Source organism: Triticum aestivum, chromosome 4D (assembly GCF_018294505.1).
Source record: "Triticum aestivum cultivar Chinese Spring chromosome 4D, IWGSC CS RefSeq v2.1, whole genome shotgun sequence".
Lineage (NCBI taxonomy): Eukaryota > Viridiplantae > Streptophyta > Magnoliopsida > Poales > Poaceae > Triticum > Triticum aestivum.
In genome coordinates, this window is record NC_057805.1 from 440,671,401 (window position 1) to 440,688,118 (window position 16,718).

Genomic DNA, 16,718 nt, shown 5'->3' on the forward strand with positions numbered 1-16,718 from the left:
TACTACGTGACTTATGGAGCTGCGTCAATGCTCGCGAGATTGATGGAGCTGCGTGAATGATTGGATTCGGCAGGTCTTACGTGGACGTGGGGTCGTGTGATGTTTTTTTCGGACCAGGGTACTGTACGTATACGGTCTGGGTTATACAGGGCTAGACAGGGCTTGGATCTGGGCTACGGCGGGCCAGGAAAAAAACAAACTCGCGGGGACAAAAATACCCCTCCGAAATTAGGTTAGGGGGGAGCACGGGAGCAGGGCTCATGGAGTATAGCACAAACGATTCCTTAGAAAAATTAAGATCCAATCATACAAATTAAATGACCACTGTAGGAATATTTCCTATGGAGTATGGCCCCTCAGTGGGACGCGGAGTTTCTGCACCCGAGCTCAAATGAGCTCGGGTGAACAGTAAAATCAAAACTAAATCAAAAAAATTCAAAAAATCCAATTTTTTTGAGAAACATTGACAAAAGTTCTAAGTGCTTGCAAAAATTCGTCATGAAATCACGTTCCTAGAAGGCATGGCAAAAAAAACAAAAACAGTGCTCTGAAAAAGCTACTTTCAAAAGCATTTTGAAGCACTGAATTTGTTTTTTTGCCACGCCTTACAGGAATGTGATTTCATGATGAATTTTTGCAGGCACTTAGAACTTTTGTCAATGTTTCTCTAAAAAAAATTAGAATTTTTTGAATTTTTTTGATTTTTTTTCGATTTTACTGTTCACCGAGCTCAAATGAGCTCGGGTGCAGAAAGGCACTTTCGCCCTCAGTGATGCATCTTCACCCTTAACCAAAATGAGGTACTAGTGAGGCACTGAGAACCGAATGGTGGCCGGTTGGTTAGAGCTCTCACCGGTGAGCTCACGTACACGTGTTTGAGGTAATCTTCGTCGGTGCCTCATTTATACCTCATAACGTATAGTTAAGGGCGGAAACTTCCATGCTTAATTGCGTTTTTTAATTAGTGAGTCACAATGTTGACGTTGCGAGTTTTTAATCCACCTCCATAGGAATTGAACCAAGTATATCTATATCAATCTTGTAGAATTTCTACATTCTAAGCTATTCAAGATACATCAAAACTTGAGTAGGCGGTAGTCCTGGTTAACTTTCCCATGGAGCACGCATTCTTAACTGATCACCGTGCTCTGTGACAGCCACAGCCAGGAGTGCATAATGTTTCTGTGCATTTTTTTAGAAACAGGCACAAGCAATGTCCGGCTTTTTAGCTCAATTAATAAACCCAAACAGACCAACCAACGTTAAGAGTGATTACAACTTGAAGAAAAAGGTTCGCAAATGAGCAAAGGGGCACATACCGCGACTCGCAAGGAGCACTACATAACTAGAAGAGCTACGTGGGACGCCAGCAGACTTAGAAGCTCGTGTGGTAGGCGTGTAGATGCTTGATCTAGCGGAGCACCTCTGACGGCGCCACTGTCCTACCTCTTTCCTAGAGGACTCCTCTGCTGAAAAAAGAAAGCCCATTTCAAAATGTAGTTAGTAGAATATGTAGGAATGATTCCATCGACGGCCAATTTGTTGCGCGTAGTCCATAGCGCCCAAGCTAAAGCCCCGAAAACTCTCCACGCCAACATACGATGCTAGCCACAGGGCGATTGTAGCAGCGAAAGCATATCAGACGAGGACCCTGGCTGCCAGTGGTCTCCAAAACTTTCACGCACGCTGGCATGCAGCTCCACAAAAACTTAGCCAGGGCACACCTATTAGATATGGTTAACATCTTCTTGTGCCCCGCACAGCGCGCAACAACTGTTGCCCAACCCACGTCATTTTTGAAGGTTGATTGCCGTTGGCAAGCGGTCAAGGGATGCTTGCTAAAGCAAAATCCGGACTTTAGGAGGTATACGAGCGGACCAAAGGGCTTTGGCAAACCTAATTTTTCGCCCAGGGGACAGTTCAGCGTAAGTAGATTTCACCGTAAAATGACCAGAGGATTTTTGTTGGGGCAAACTTAGCCTACCTCGCTCTCACACTCGCTCAGACAGTCGGACGAAGGTGGAACAAGAAAAGGAGTACACTGGACACAAATTTTTCTGGCGACAAACGACATGCCGCAGGAACGGCGCCTCGGCCGCAGGAACGGCCTCAATGTACAGGGCACATAACCGGGCTCGGCAACACACCTGCAAACAACATGCAATCCATGGGAGCTTTATAGCTAGGCAGTTGCACGCACACGACTGCCAACCTCCTACTCTGGCGCACCTGATCCACCCACTCACGTGGCTGGCGCATAACCGATCCCTACATGCATGGATGCACTCAGCTCCACTCAACGGCTCGGCCAGCACACACGCGCTACACACCAGACTAGTTGATCCACTAACCAACCAACTAACAACATGCATGTCAAGGTTAGTACTCCCTTCGTCCAAAAAAGTTTGTGCCTCAATTCATTAGGGACAAGCTTTTTCGGATGAAGAGAGTAGTACCAACAATTTCAGCGTCCAGGACACCTTGTTTTTTTCACAAAACATCCTGAAGGGAGATCAGGATGGTTTGTTCCATAGGTCTAAGGTCTCTAAGAAAGCCTATCGGCACTATTCCGGTAGAGAAAACATCACTGACCATTTCCCGGCGGTGCTCTTCCATGTGCACGTTCTGGTGGCCACCGAACGCCTGCGAATTGCAGAAGTTGCGGCCGCAGTAGACGCAGAGCAACAAGCCAGACGGCTACCGCACCGATGACGGCTTGGAGTGGAGGGTGAGCTCGCAATGCTCCTCGTTCACCTCCATTATTGCGCCTAGCACAGTTTGTCGATCTATGTGAGTAGAGTACTACGGTGGAGCAACAAGTAAATGAATACATCTAGCGAAAATTCGTTTCTGAGCCCGAGCTCAGATGGTCCCGTTATCACGTGCATCCATTCATCTCGAGATCTGTGAAGTATCTCGTATTCCATCCTGTATAGTCTATGCGTATTGAGGTGAAATCTAACCCGGGCCCGCGCTTTTAATACTGATGGGTACCGTTGCAGTCGTCCCAGTCCAGAACAGCATGAGACAGCCCCTTGTTGTTTCTGGGCCTTACTGGACTGGCTCGCAGTCCCTTTCCCCCCGTTAGGGTTCTTCCTTCGATCCCCTTCGCCATCTCCCAAATTGATTGAAACGTCGACGTCCGGCTCATCTTCTCCAGCCACGCTGCAACACGAGCTGCGTGCTCTCCGTCACTTCCATCGCCTGCAAAGGGCAGCAACCAGGATTAGAGTTTAAAGTGTGTTCGCTACAGAGTTAAGTACTCTCCCCCACGCAGTCATTTAGTATTAATTGCTGTTTTCGTTGCCACTCAGATCTTGCCTCCTTCCCCCTTTTCTCTAGTCCGGCCTGTGTGATTTCTTCGAGTTCTAGGATAAGTACTCTGCTAAACCGCAGCAGCCGCAAGCTTTTTTTGCCTTCGGTCACAACTCACAACATATAACTGTCACTCAAAATGAACCCGACGACTCTGTATAGTAAAATAATCCTGTCTGAATTGATCTAATGTTGATGATGATTTGACGCGTTTCAACATGCCGAGCTCGCAGAATGTTTGGAAAGAGACGGTTACAAATCTATCCAGGAAGCATTGCAGTCTGCAAGCCCTTGAAGGCCTGAATACCCACACAGATCGTCTGATATCCTCGAGACGCCGGCAGATTTTCCCATTCCATGTTAATGCTTTTGCCCTACTCACTCGGACGCAACTCGATACGGGAAACCAAAGTCGAAACTATTTCTAAGGCATGGTACTAATCATACAACGCCCATGTGTATCCATGGCATGAAGAAATTTTGAGACCTATGTGTATATTTCCAGGCTTGAGCAACGGGACAGATGCACATTCTGACGGAGCCGCCCACCAAATTTGAAACGTCCAGCACGCAGCGCTTTGGGGACCGCACCGTAGACCTCTGTGACATACCGTATTTTCCGCTCCCGAGCCATTTTCTAGCGCCCACACCATAACAGTCAAATCACCTTTCACGGATCCCCATAGCGAAGCCGCCAAGGATAACGAGTGCAGCTGGGCTGGGGCGCTGAAACGCCGTGTACATCTAGCACCTATAAAGCCGGGTATGTGTAAACGGGAGCTGCGTGCTCCGCATGATTGATCGTACAAGTGGATCTGGTGCACCCAAACATTACTGGCGTGTTATACTGTCTATTGAAAGGTACTACTTATCCAAAAGCGAAAGGGTTAAACTACTGTAAATGGATAAGTAGTGATTTGTCCCTACAAATCTAAAACAAGTAATTAGGGGCGGAGGTTGTACTACCTCTTTCTAGCACACGTAAACTCTCCACATCATCAAACACATGTAAGGGCATCCGCTGACGCATCCGGACGTCCGTTTTTTAGGCAAACCGGAGACAAATAAAGGGGAGCTTTGCGGGAGTCCAGACATCCGTCTGGCCAATCCAAAGCCACCACACATCTTCTTTCTGTCTGGATGGCAGAAACTGCTGCTAATTTTTTTTGCTCTTTGACGGAAGGTTGCTAGCATTTGGCATAGGCACTATTGTTTCACTTTCTTTTTCTTCAAGGGCTACACTCTCTTTTCTTTTTAAGTACTCACAATGGCGGAAGGCACTAAAATTTTCAAGTCAAAATGCAGAAGGCCATTAACCAATGGTGGAAGGCACTAAAATTTTCAAGTCGCGGAAGGCACTAAATTGTTTCAGTTTTTTTTACTTCAAGTGATATACTTTTTTCTTTTCTCAAGTGTTCACACTAGTCTGAGCGATAAATTTTTTGTTCAAATTTGTATGCGGGCACGTTGGCTGGCCAGCTTCCGTATCAACGTCCGAACACCGGTCCAGACCAATCTTTGGACAAATACTGTGTCCGTTCACGGGTTCGTGTTGGAGATGCCCTAAGCCTACTTTTTATTTTCCATCCCATGCAAATCACACACATGATTGAACAAATGGCTCCTAGCCAAATGGCATCTCTGGCAAACCCAATAAGTTTGAATCGCGTGTGCAGAAATTATTCCATAGATCAAATTATGTGTTCCCCGCCTTCTTCTTATTTAAAATACCACGGGGCTCCTTCACCGCTGGTCTGGTTTTTTTAATCTATAAATCGTACTTGTTGTTTTATCCCAAAATCTTAATGAATCAACACGCAAAGCTCTTGCATGTTCTAGAAAATTATGGAACAAAGGGAGTATTTTTCTAGTACATACAAGATCTTCACATCATCAAGTACATGCAAGGCCTCCACATCCTATTTTTCAACTCATGCAAACCTTCCATATACTTGAAGACATGCATGCCCCCCATATCATTATTTTTCTTTACTTTTCAGTAATAGATCATTCCACCTAAACCAGAAGGCCAGAGCCACATAACGGGCAACAGCCTTCATTTACTATCAGGTCTTATTTTTTTATTTTACATCAATTGTTTTTTTACATCATACTATTCTTTCCGCTACTGTTAAGATATGACAAGAATATTATAATCCCGCAGCGATGCATGCGGTATTAACATTGGCTGGCCAGCTTCCGTATCAACGTCCGGACACCGGTCGGGACCAATCTTTGGACAAATACTGTGTCCGTTCGCGGGTTCGCGTTGGAGATGCCCTAAGCCTACTTTTTATTTTCCATCCCATGCAAATCACACACATGATTGAATAGATGGCTCCTAGCCAAATGGCATCTCTCGGCAAACCCAATAAGTTTGAATCGCGTGTGCAGAAGCTAGCTATTCCATAGATCAAATTATGTGTTCCACGCCTTCTTATTTAAAATACCACGGGGCTCCTTCACCGCTGGTCTTGTTTTTTCAATCTATAAATTGTACTTGTTGTTTTATCCCCAAATCTTAATGAATCAACACGCAAAGCTCTTGCATGTTCTAGAAAATTATGGAACAAAGGGAGTATTTTTCTAGTACATACAAGATCTTCACATCATCAAGTACATGCAAGGCCTCCACATCCTATTTTTCAACTCATGCAAACCTTCCATATACTTGAAGACATGCATGCCCCCCGTATCATTATTTTTCTTTACTTTTCAGTAATAGATCATTCCACCTAAACCAGAAGGCCAGAGCCACATAACGGGCAACAGCCTTCATTTACTATCAGGTCTGATTTATTTATTTTACATCATTTGTTTTTTTACATCATACTATTATTTCCGCTAATGTTAAGATATGACAAGAATATTATAATCCCGCAGCAATGCATGCGGTATTAACATATTAATTAGTGGTTGATCAGCCATCTCGAGGGGGCAATGCACCAGAGTTTTGCGCTCTCTCTCTCTCTCTCTCTATATATATATATATATATATATATATATATATATATATATATATATATTAGCAGAATAACTATTCTGCTAATATTAGCAGAATAACTATTCTGATAACACTTCTGCACTGCACTTTCAGTAGCAGGGGTACTGCAATACAGAGACTAGTGAACTTCGTGTCGGAAAAAACTGCATGCAGTGTTTTTTTGGTACCTTTTTCGCTCTAGTTTTTTAACCCTTTATCGGAACGAGGCGTATAATATACCGTTGAGAAGCTATGGATTAGGCGCAACTTCGCCATGTTGAACACTTTTCGAGATTGCTCACGGTTTAAGAGCAGATTTGAAAATGGTGCGGCGCACGATGATTGGCAGTGAGCGTGTTTTCGCGTTTTTTTCAAAATCACTTGTCGAAATGAAGAAAATGATACACCGTTGGAAACATATCGTCGAGGCGCATCTTTTTCATATATATTATTTTCTCTAATCCGTTACTGTTTAAGAGCAGTTTTAAATTTAGTAAATGGCGGAATTCTGTTTTTTCGAATTTTTTGCAATTTTCGTACTGTTTTTGCTCCAGTTTTTGAACCGTTTGTCCAAACGAGGCATGTAATACGCCGTTGGAAAGTTATGGACGAGGTGCAACTTTCATATGTTGAAATGTTTTTGAGATTCCTTACGGTTTTTAGTTAATTTTGAAAATCGTGCGGCTGACGACAAGAGGCAGCGGCCGTTTATCGTGAAATTATTACAAACCGTTGGTCGAAATGATTCAAATCTTACGTCGTTGGAAAGATATCGACGAGACGCAACTTTTTCATGTATAACACTCTCTCTAATTCCCTACGGTTTAAGAGTAATTTTGATTTTAACGAAATGCGGACACTCTGTTTTCTTCGTGACCCCAAATCGTCGTATGTACTGCATCAGACAGAAAACCACACTGCTCCAGACTAAAAACCGCATTTCATTAGACGAACAAGTGCATTGCATGATTTCTTTTTTGTGGGACGTAAATTTTCCCAAACGAGGTGGAGTGCACTTCATGTCGAGCGTTGGTGAACCGCAATAGTATGAAATGGGAACCTCGAGACTACCGTAAACGGGCCACGACACCGTACTTCATCAGACCGACAAGTGCACTGCATGATTTCTTTTTTGTGGGACGTAAATTTTCCCAAATGAGGTAGCAAACCGCACTTCTTTAGACTAAAACCCGCACTTCATCAGACGGACAAGTGCACTGCATGATTTCTTTTTTGTGTGACGTAAATTTTCCCAAACGAGGTAGCAAACCGCACTTCTTTAGACTAAAAGCCGCATTGCATCAAATAGTCAAGCGAACTTCATGATTTTCTTTTCTTGGGCGTAATTTTTCTTAGACGAGTTTTGGTGAGTTTTTGTTGTCTTTTTTTTTCATTTTTTTATGAACAAGAGTGAACCGTAGGGACAAGGGCAAGTGAGTCACGACATATATCGAAGTGAACCACATTACCATCTTATTGTTTCGCTAAATTTATTGCATTTTCATGTTGGGGGCAAGTGAACAGCATCACTCTCAAAAGTGAACCACATACGAGGAACAAACGCACTGCAAAATGAACCCCTTAATAGATTTTCTTGATGCAACAAATAATGAAACATTGGGAATACATACAACCATACATACATCCTCTACAGAGCAGAATTAGGTCTCGAGCACCACCAGCAACTAACTGAACCACATGGGCTGCCTTTTGCCGCCTTGCCCACTGCACGCACACGCCTAGCGCACGCGTGCCCAGTGCACTTCTCCTTCACTGTTCATCTTTTGTACTAAAAAAAGTAAACTAAATCGCGAGGTCAGTAAAAAAATGACTTCATAATACACATTAACTGCATGATTCATCAACTAGCAAACGATCATCGACAAGTTTTTTAAGCCGAGCGTGCAGTACACTTCTTTTCTCTTTGTTTGCTTCTTGGCTTCTCTCCTGCAAAAGAAAAGAAATTAATCGTGCATCTCATTAGCTGAACTGCTCGAGTACACGGCGCGCACTGCAAAGACTAGACGCCACATCCAAGCGAACTGCGCGTCCGTCGTCCATGAGCTCGGAAGTGAGGTTGTGAAGATCCGTGGGGTCATTCCCTCGCTGTACATGCTGCTCAGGGGAACTGGCGAGCAGAGAGAGAGAGAGTTGCCGGATGGGGAAGCTGGTGGCTGCGGCTGGTGGCGCTAGGAGCGCCAGGAGAAGCAGGAGAGCTCGGGATCCAGCCCGAACTGCACGGCAAGCGCGCTCACCGCCAGACCACACTACAAGGTCACCAGCCGTAGTACTGTGGTGCGCCCCTAACCGGACTGCTGCCCGCGCCCACGACCACGAAATGCACACCACTGACGCCCCAGGCGAACTGCAGCAGCTGTGCCCAAGTGAAATCTGAAAAAGCAAAAAACTGTTGAAGGGGAGGAGAGGACGCCCGAGGCCGGTGGTTGCTACGCCGCGGCTGACAATGAGGGAGGCCCGCAGAGGCAAGCTGTGGCCGGCGACCTGCACGAACACAGGGGCCCTGGCCAAGCTGCACGGGGGCCGCGACCGAGCTGCACGGGGTGGGGTGGCGCCCAAGTACCACGGATGATGCAGATGAGGGTCTCGCCGGAGACAGACACGGGGAGGAGAGGGCTCGTCCTCGGCTCGATCTGAACCAGGGAGTGTTAGCTCTAATCTTGGCATGCAGTGGTTAGCTGGCCGGTACGTGCGGACGTGCTGCAGCGAGCCGTGCGGCACCGCGTGGGCAGCTGGGACGTGCGTGGTTCCGCTGGCAACCGTGTCCTGCGGCCCGATTGGTGAGCACCAAGTCGTGCAGCCGTTAGTGGCCTGTGTACCACGTCCCGTGGAGTCGTGGGCGTATGCATGGCTGTGTACAAATTGGGAGCTTGTAGAGAGCGGCCAGAATGAGGGAGCCAGAGAGAGATGGAGCCTCTCGGAGTGTATGTGTGCTCGCCGTGAGGTGGTGTGTATGTGGTAGAGTTCGAGCTCGCCGGAAATACAAGGGGCTGTTCGTGCGGCCGGAGGCGTTTGTGCGCCAGGAAACTTCGTGTCCTCTCTCTCTCTTGTTTATTCCTCGTCTCTGGCGATCGCCGTGGTTTAGTGAGTAGGCTAGACACCAACAATTGGTATCATGAGCTGGTTCATCTTGGGCGTCGTTCTCCTTGCCGGAGGCATGCCGGCGGTGGCAGAGTTCGCCGGCAGCTGCGCGATGCTCCGGGCCGTGTGTCGGTCTATGGAGGTGCGCGCCGTGGCGAGGAGGCCGTGGTGGCTGCGGCGGCACGGTGAGGAGGCCGCAGAGGACCTGCGTGGTGGCGGCTTCAACGACACACAGCGGAAATGACGGCATGGAGGTGCTGCGCCACGGTTGAGGCCGCAGCGGTGCAGGGCAATAAGCCATGGTGGCGAGCCGGGCGCGACCGGTGCGTGTTATGGGTGCGCACTCGACGCGTCGGGCGCGTCGGGACCGCGGGCGCGCATACGAGCGTGCGGTTGACGTTGGGAGGAGGCGTATGTCGCCGTTGTGCTCGAGTTCGTGCTCGAGTTCGGCTACATCCTTCCGGCGTTTGTCGCTGGCGGCTGCCATGGCTGACGCGGAGGCGGCACGTGGTGAGCGTCTGGTGCGGTCGGGCTCGTCGGGCGCATCGGGTGCGCGCGGGACGTGCGGGGCGCAGAGGGACGCCAGACGTGTGTCGCCGGCGGAGAAGGAACTCGGCGTGTGTCGCCGGAGTCGTGACGGAGCACGGTGCGACCGGCGTCAGTGCGCCAGGTCGGGTCCGCGGGCTGGGTCACGACGACAATGGGAGCAGCAGCATCAACATCGGCGACGGTGAGCGTGCGACGGCCTAGAGACGAAGAGCGGCGATGCGTCAGGCGTTCAAGGCGACGACGAAGACTAGGTGAGTCAAGATTAAGGGAGGAATGTTAGCTCTAATCTTGGCATGCAGTGGTTAGTTGGCCGGTACGTGCGGATGTGCTGCAGCGAGCCGTGCGGCTGGCGCGTGGGGCAGCTGGGACGTGCGTGGTTCCGTTGGCAACCGTGTCCTGCGGCCCGATTGGTGAGCACCAAGTCGTGCAGCCGTTAGTGGCCTGTGTACCACGTCCCGTGGAGTCGTGGGCGTATGCATGGCTGTGTATAAATTGGGAGCTCGTAGAGAGCGGCCAGAATGAGGGAGCCAGAGAGAGATGTAGCCTCTCGGAGTGTATGTGTGCTCGCCGTGAGGTGGTGTGTATGTGGCAGAGTTCGAGCTCACCGGAAATACAAGGGGCTGTTCGTGCGCCCGGAGGCGTTTATGCGCCGGGAAACCTCGTGTCCTCTCTCTCTCTCTTGTTTCTTCCTCGTCTCTGGTGATCGCCGTGGTTTAGTGAATAGGCTAGACACCAACAGGGAGGAGAAGGAGGGGGCGGGCCCACCTTCTCCACGCGAGGCCTTGCGGGCTCCGAACCGGCAATGGCGGGCCGTGTGGGGCCGCGGCTGTCCGGATCCGGTGATGGCTGGCCTCGTCGGCGGTTGGGTGAGGCGCACCGTGCGCGGAGAAGGTGGGAAGGATGGGGCGCACCGTGTAGGGGGAGAAGGTGGGAAGGGGGGGTGCGGGGGTGTGCCGCGGCCTAGATCCAGCGCCGGCTTGTAGTGGGAGTTGCCGCGGGGGGAGGTGGGCGGGTATGTGGTGCAGGCCTGAGCCAGGGGAGCTGCAATTCGCCTGCATGGCTTGGGGGAGGGGAGGCCGCCATGTTCGAGCAGAGAAGCCCGATCTGGCGAGATCCAGTGCTGGCGGTGCGGAGGCTCTGGTGGCTGCCGCGCCGGCCGGAAGGAAAGGAAGTGGGCGAGACGAGGAGTTGGGCGCGGGGAGGTGGAGAAGTTGGATAGGGAGTGGGTGTGTGCCATGGGGGTGGCCGGAGCTCGCTCCCTCGCGCTGCTCCGCATCGCTCGCTCACTCGCTCCGGTAGGAAAGCTACAGGTAGGAGAGGGGGAGGTTGTTTTGTGGGTGCGTGTGGCATGAAGATGGGTGTTAGCAGAATAAGCCTGCTGTTAGCAGAATAAGAGTCTTAAGGGTGTTATCATAATAGACCCACCCTATATATATAAAGCTTTCCGTCCTCTCAACTAATCACCCCCACCCCCCACCGTGCGAATTTCACAGGGTGGCCCTGGCATTTTTTTCCCTCCAAACAAATCAGGCTAGGTTACCTTTTATGTAGGTTACATAGAAATCTTTACGTACGTGTAGCATATCTCTCTCTCTCTCTCTCTCTCTCTCTCTCTCTCTCTCTCTCTCGCGCGCTCACACACACCCCAATCGAGAGGCGATAATATGTTTGCCGAGCAGCAATTATTACCTCGATCGCTATTCTGTCTATCTTGTCTAGACTCTAGACCGCCATGGATGGCATGCAATAACAATGAGCTTCTATGTTACCTTCTCAACTAAATGAGTATTTAACCAAAAACTACCACAATTGACAGAAACGTGACGAAAAACTACCACTCTACGATTTTGTGCGAAAAACTACCAAATTTGTCCTAAACCGTGGCAAAAAAACTACCAAGTCGCGAAAGCGCTCGCTTCGCCCGCGCTAACCCCGAATCTGACCGGTTGGGCCCACGAATCAGTTGCCACGCTGGCTAACGGACGGCCGCCGCGCGTTGACGGCCGTTATCGGCCCGTCCGCTGTCGGAACGGCGACTGTCGGTCGGGTGCGGGTCAAGATCTGATCCGTTCCCCTCTCGCTTCACTCTCTCCCTCCTCTCCCTCTCTCTGAACTAGGTGGCGGCCGCCATGTCGTCGTTGATTCCGGAGGGTGGCGGCGCTGGCGGCGGCGACGCTGGCGGCGTTGACACAAGTTTGGATGCTGCTGCCTCGCCCGCGCCTCCACCGATGGCCAGCGGCTGAGTCGATAATTGGTTGGGGAGCACCAGTTTCTCGACGCAGGATGGCTCGCAGCAGCCGGAGGCACCGCTCTCCCAGTCATCGCCAATGGGTTGCAGGTATGCAAGTATCATCTGCTGGGCCTTTGGTTAGCTGCTTCAATCTGGCAAATTAGTAAGATGTGTTTGTTTCTATTAGTTGGACATGTGTAGTAAACTGTATTGCACTTGTAGCTCAGTCAATTTCAATTCAATTCATGAGCACTTATTTGTGCAGTTTGGCTGACCAGAAGTGGGAGATATGGTTTCATTTAGAAGGAAGAAACCCTGTGAAAAGGGGTATATTTGAGTCAGATATTTCTTTGCTTACTCTACAATCACTCATTGCTAGTGAAGGGTATTGGGACAGTGATTACATGTACTATGTGAAGGAGGAGGAAATTGGATCTGAAAGAGTAAAGTATTTAGGTAATGAAGCTAGTGTTCATGAAATGTTGGAGTTTTTTAATCATGTCAAGCTAGTGAACATAAAGGTTGTGAGAAATGTTGAACCTGGAATTAGTACACAGGCTAGTGAGAATTACATGAACACTCAAGAGAGCTGCTATGTGAAAAAGGTTGTGGAGCAATCTGAGCTTCAGAATCAGATAGATGATAGAAAGGCTCAGCTTGAGAGGAGTAGGATTCAAAGAGATGCAGATTTGAACCACTTTGAAGGAGACACTGAAGTGTCTAAATTTTGTTCTGAGGATTCAGTTCATTCAGATGGGAGTGCTGAAGCTGTTCAACAAATGGAAATAGAGTGTGCCTCTGAAGAGGATATAGCATTGCAAACTACTGCTATTGTGAAACATGTGAAGAATCCTGGTCCAACTAGCAGATGTCACAATGAGGTAGAGAAAAAATGTTTTGAAGATTGGTTTCCTGAAGCAGATGAGTTTTGTTTTGCTGGTGATGCAGGCATAAGTGATGAGGAAGAAGAAGAAGAAGTTGAACTACCATACCTCATGAAGAAGCCAAAGACAAAGAGTAGTAAGAAAAAGATGAAGGAAAGGCTATATTTTGACCCCTCAATTCCCAATTCACATTTACTCTTCTGCAAGAGCTTGTGTTTTGATACTGTTTACCAGTTCAGAGAAGTATTAAGAGATTTTCATATAAGGACTTTGAGGTCTTTTCACTACCACAGGAACACTCCAACAAGAATGATTGTTTAGTGTTCACAGAGAGAGCATGGATGTGAATTTTACATGTGTGCCTCCAGGATAGCTCATGAAATAACATTTTGCATTAAGAAGTGTAACATGGAGCACACTTGTCCAGCATCAGTAGAGAACATAAAGGTTACTACTAAGTGGCTTTCCAAAGCAGTTGAGCCTTCTCTTAGAGCAGATCCTAGAGCACCTGTGGATTCACTTATTAAAAACAGCAAAGTCAAGTTTTCAGTTGATGTATCAAAGAGTGTGGCCTATAGGGCAAGGAGGAAGGCTATTAAGGTTGTACAAGGTGACCAGAAGGAGCAGTACTATAGACTGAGGGACTACCTACAAGCAGTTCTTGACACAAACCCTGGTAGCAGGTGTGTAGTTACAACATTTGAGGACCCAGAAAACCCTGCCCCAACTCCTAGATTTAAGTACATGTTCTACTGCTTGAATGCATCAAAGCAAGGATTTCTTAATGGTTGCAGGCCCTTTATAGGTAAATCTATAACTGCATTTTGTTCAAAATATCTTGTTGTAAATTTATGGTAGCTAATTTGGGTATGGATGCAGGGCTTGATGGTTGCTTCATCAAGCTAACCATTGGACAGCAAATTCTTGCAGCCACAGGAAGAGATGGCAACAACAACATCTACCCCATAGCCTTTGGTGTGGTTCATAAGGAAGATTCAGAGAGTTGGACATGGTTCCTAACCCAACTAAGATGTTGCATTGGAAGTGGTAGCAAATTTGGAACCTACACCATTATTTCTAACAGGCAAAAGGTATGCACCCTATCTTAGCCAGTAGTTCAGATATATATTGTTATTAGTAGCTTTATTTCTTTTTGTTCATGACCATGGTTATTAATTTACAATCAGGGTCTTGTTAAGGCTATAAATGAGGTGTTCCCTGATTCCCCTCAGAGATACTGCCTCAGGCACATATATGCAAATTTTCAGTCAGCTGGTTTCAGAGGAGCAGAACTAAAGAAGTTAGTAGATCAGGCTAGCTACTCATTCACCAAACATGGCCATGAATTAGCAATGGCAGAGCTTAAAGCAGAGTGTGAGGATGCCTGGAAGTGGCTTAAAAAATTCCAAAGGAGACTTGGTGTAGGTCTGCAATGGATTACAATTGCAAAACTGATCTTGTTGTGAACAACCTTAGTGAGGTTTTCAACAAAATGATCCTTGATGTTAGGGCCAAACCAATTAGGACTATGTCTGAAGGAATTAGGACTAAGCAGATGATCAAAAGGCAGAAGACTAGGGAAAAACAGAGAACAGCAGGTGGATGATCACACCCAACTATTCAGAGAAACTAGAGGAGAATAAGAAGTATGCCAAATTTTGTGATGCATATAAGGCAGGTCCTGACATTTGGCAAGTGTCTAGTAAGGAAAATCAGTACTGTGTGAACCTAGCTAGTAAATCATGTGACTGCAAGAGGTGGGACATGCAGTCATGCAATAGCAGCAATGAGCAAGATTCACATGCACCCAGAGGACTATGTGCATGAATTTTTCAAAAAAGCACTATATATTGAAGCATACAAAGACATAGTGTACCCTGTCCCTCGTCCTGAATTCTGGCCTGACACCCATACTCAGGATATTGAGCCCCCGGTGTTCAAAGAAAAAGCAGGCAAGAAACAGACAGCTAGGAGAAAGGGCCAGTTTGAGGTGCCTGCACCAAAGGACAAAAGCAGGATGGGAACAATTACATGCAACAATTGTGGTCTACAAGGCCACATATATACAAACTGTGGGAAAGCTCTAAAACCTAGTCTTGAGATGAGAAAGAACTTACACCAGGTCATTCAAAAATGATACATTCTTTGTTTAATTATTTTAGTTCTGGTCTATTTACTAACTGATTTAATTTTGTCATGCAGGAGAATAGAGAAATTTTTAGGGGTTCCTCTAGTGCTACACATCCACCTCCACAATCACCACCTCAACACCAAGCTTCACAGATGCCAGCATCATCTGCTCCACCTCCTAAAGGAATGAGGAACAGAAAAACAACAGCAAAAAAGAGAGGTTCAACATCAACAGTTTCAGCAGGCGCAGCCAGGTCTTCACCAGCACCTGCAACAGGATCAGCATCAACAAGAGCTCCAAGAGGATCAGCATCAACAAGAACATTCAATGCACCAAGAACATCCACTGGAGAACCAGGGATATTGGCAGGCAAGAGGAAGAGGAAACCTCCTAGCAAGTTTGCATCCTATTTCAATGCTAGTGGAAACTATTGAAACTCTGTATCTAAGTTTGTGTTCTGCTACTTAGTTTGAGTGTATGGTACTAACTTTGTGTTCTGCTACTAAATGTGTGTTGTGCTACTAGCCTGCTTAAATTCAGACATGTGAACTTGTGGACAATGTTGAATGTATGGTACTTATTTGTGCCCAATACCAATGGGCTAAGTGCTACTGATTTGTTTTGATTTGTTTTTTTGTTTTACTTCGCCATTTGTACAGTTTAGGTGCATGTTTTAATTGTTTTAATTTGTTTTACATTGCCATTTCTACAGTTCAGAAGTTACTGCCAAATTCATTTTAGGAAAAAAAAATCTGCACAAATAAAGTCTGGCTTGGGGCTCGAACCCAGGACCAATTGGTTGTAACCATGCGTTCAATACCAATGGGCTAGTGCTGGTGATTTGTTTAACTAGCATCGGCCAAACTTATTATATGTTGTTAGCCATGTCGTCTATTTAGCGTGCGTTTCAGCCGGCAGCGTGGTGAGCGTGCGTTGAGTAAAACCAGCTGTTTCGGATTCTACGACTTTATTACGTGTCCACCCACCACGCCCTCTGCTCACTCGCCCACTCGCCGCTCGCACCGCCCACTCCACTTCCCCCTCTCTCCTGTCGAAATCGCCGCCGACAACCACCGCCACCGCCGTCGCCATGGACTGGCAGCTGGCCATCAAAGCTCTCGCCGGCAACAACCAGGAGATGCGCGCGCAGTACAGGGAGATCGCGCGCTGGTTCCCCAGTCTGGCGATGCTGAGGAACCACGCCCGCGGCCTCCTAAAGGTGATGACAGCTGCTGAAAAGCAGCGCGCCTTCCCTGCCGGCCGCACCATCCCACCGCCGACCATTCTGCTGTGGGCGATGCGCGAGGTGCAGCGCTCCCCCGACCCCAGGCAGCGCGCCCGATGGTGGATGTACCGCTCATCCACCACGCCGCCGGCCGCCGCGGACAACGTCACCGACGCCGTCCTCGCTCTCCCAGCCCGAATCAACAACGCCTACTGGGAGAGGCGCAATCCATGGGTCCTTGGGCCCTCTGACGACTCTGACGGCGAGTCTTCTGAGGACGAATCCTCTGACGACGAGTCCAG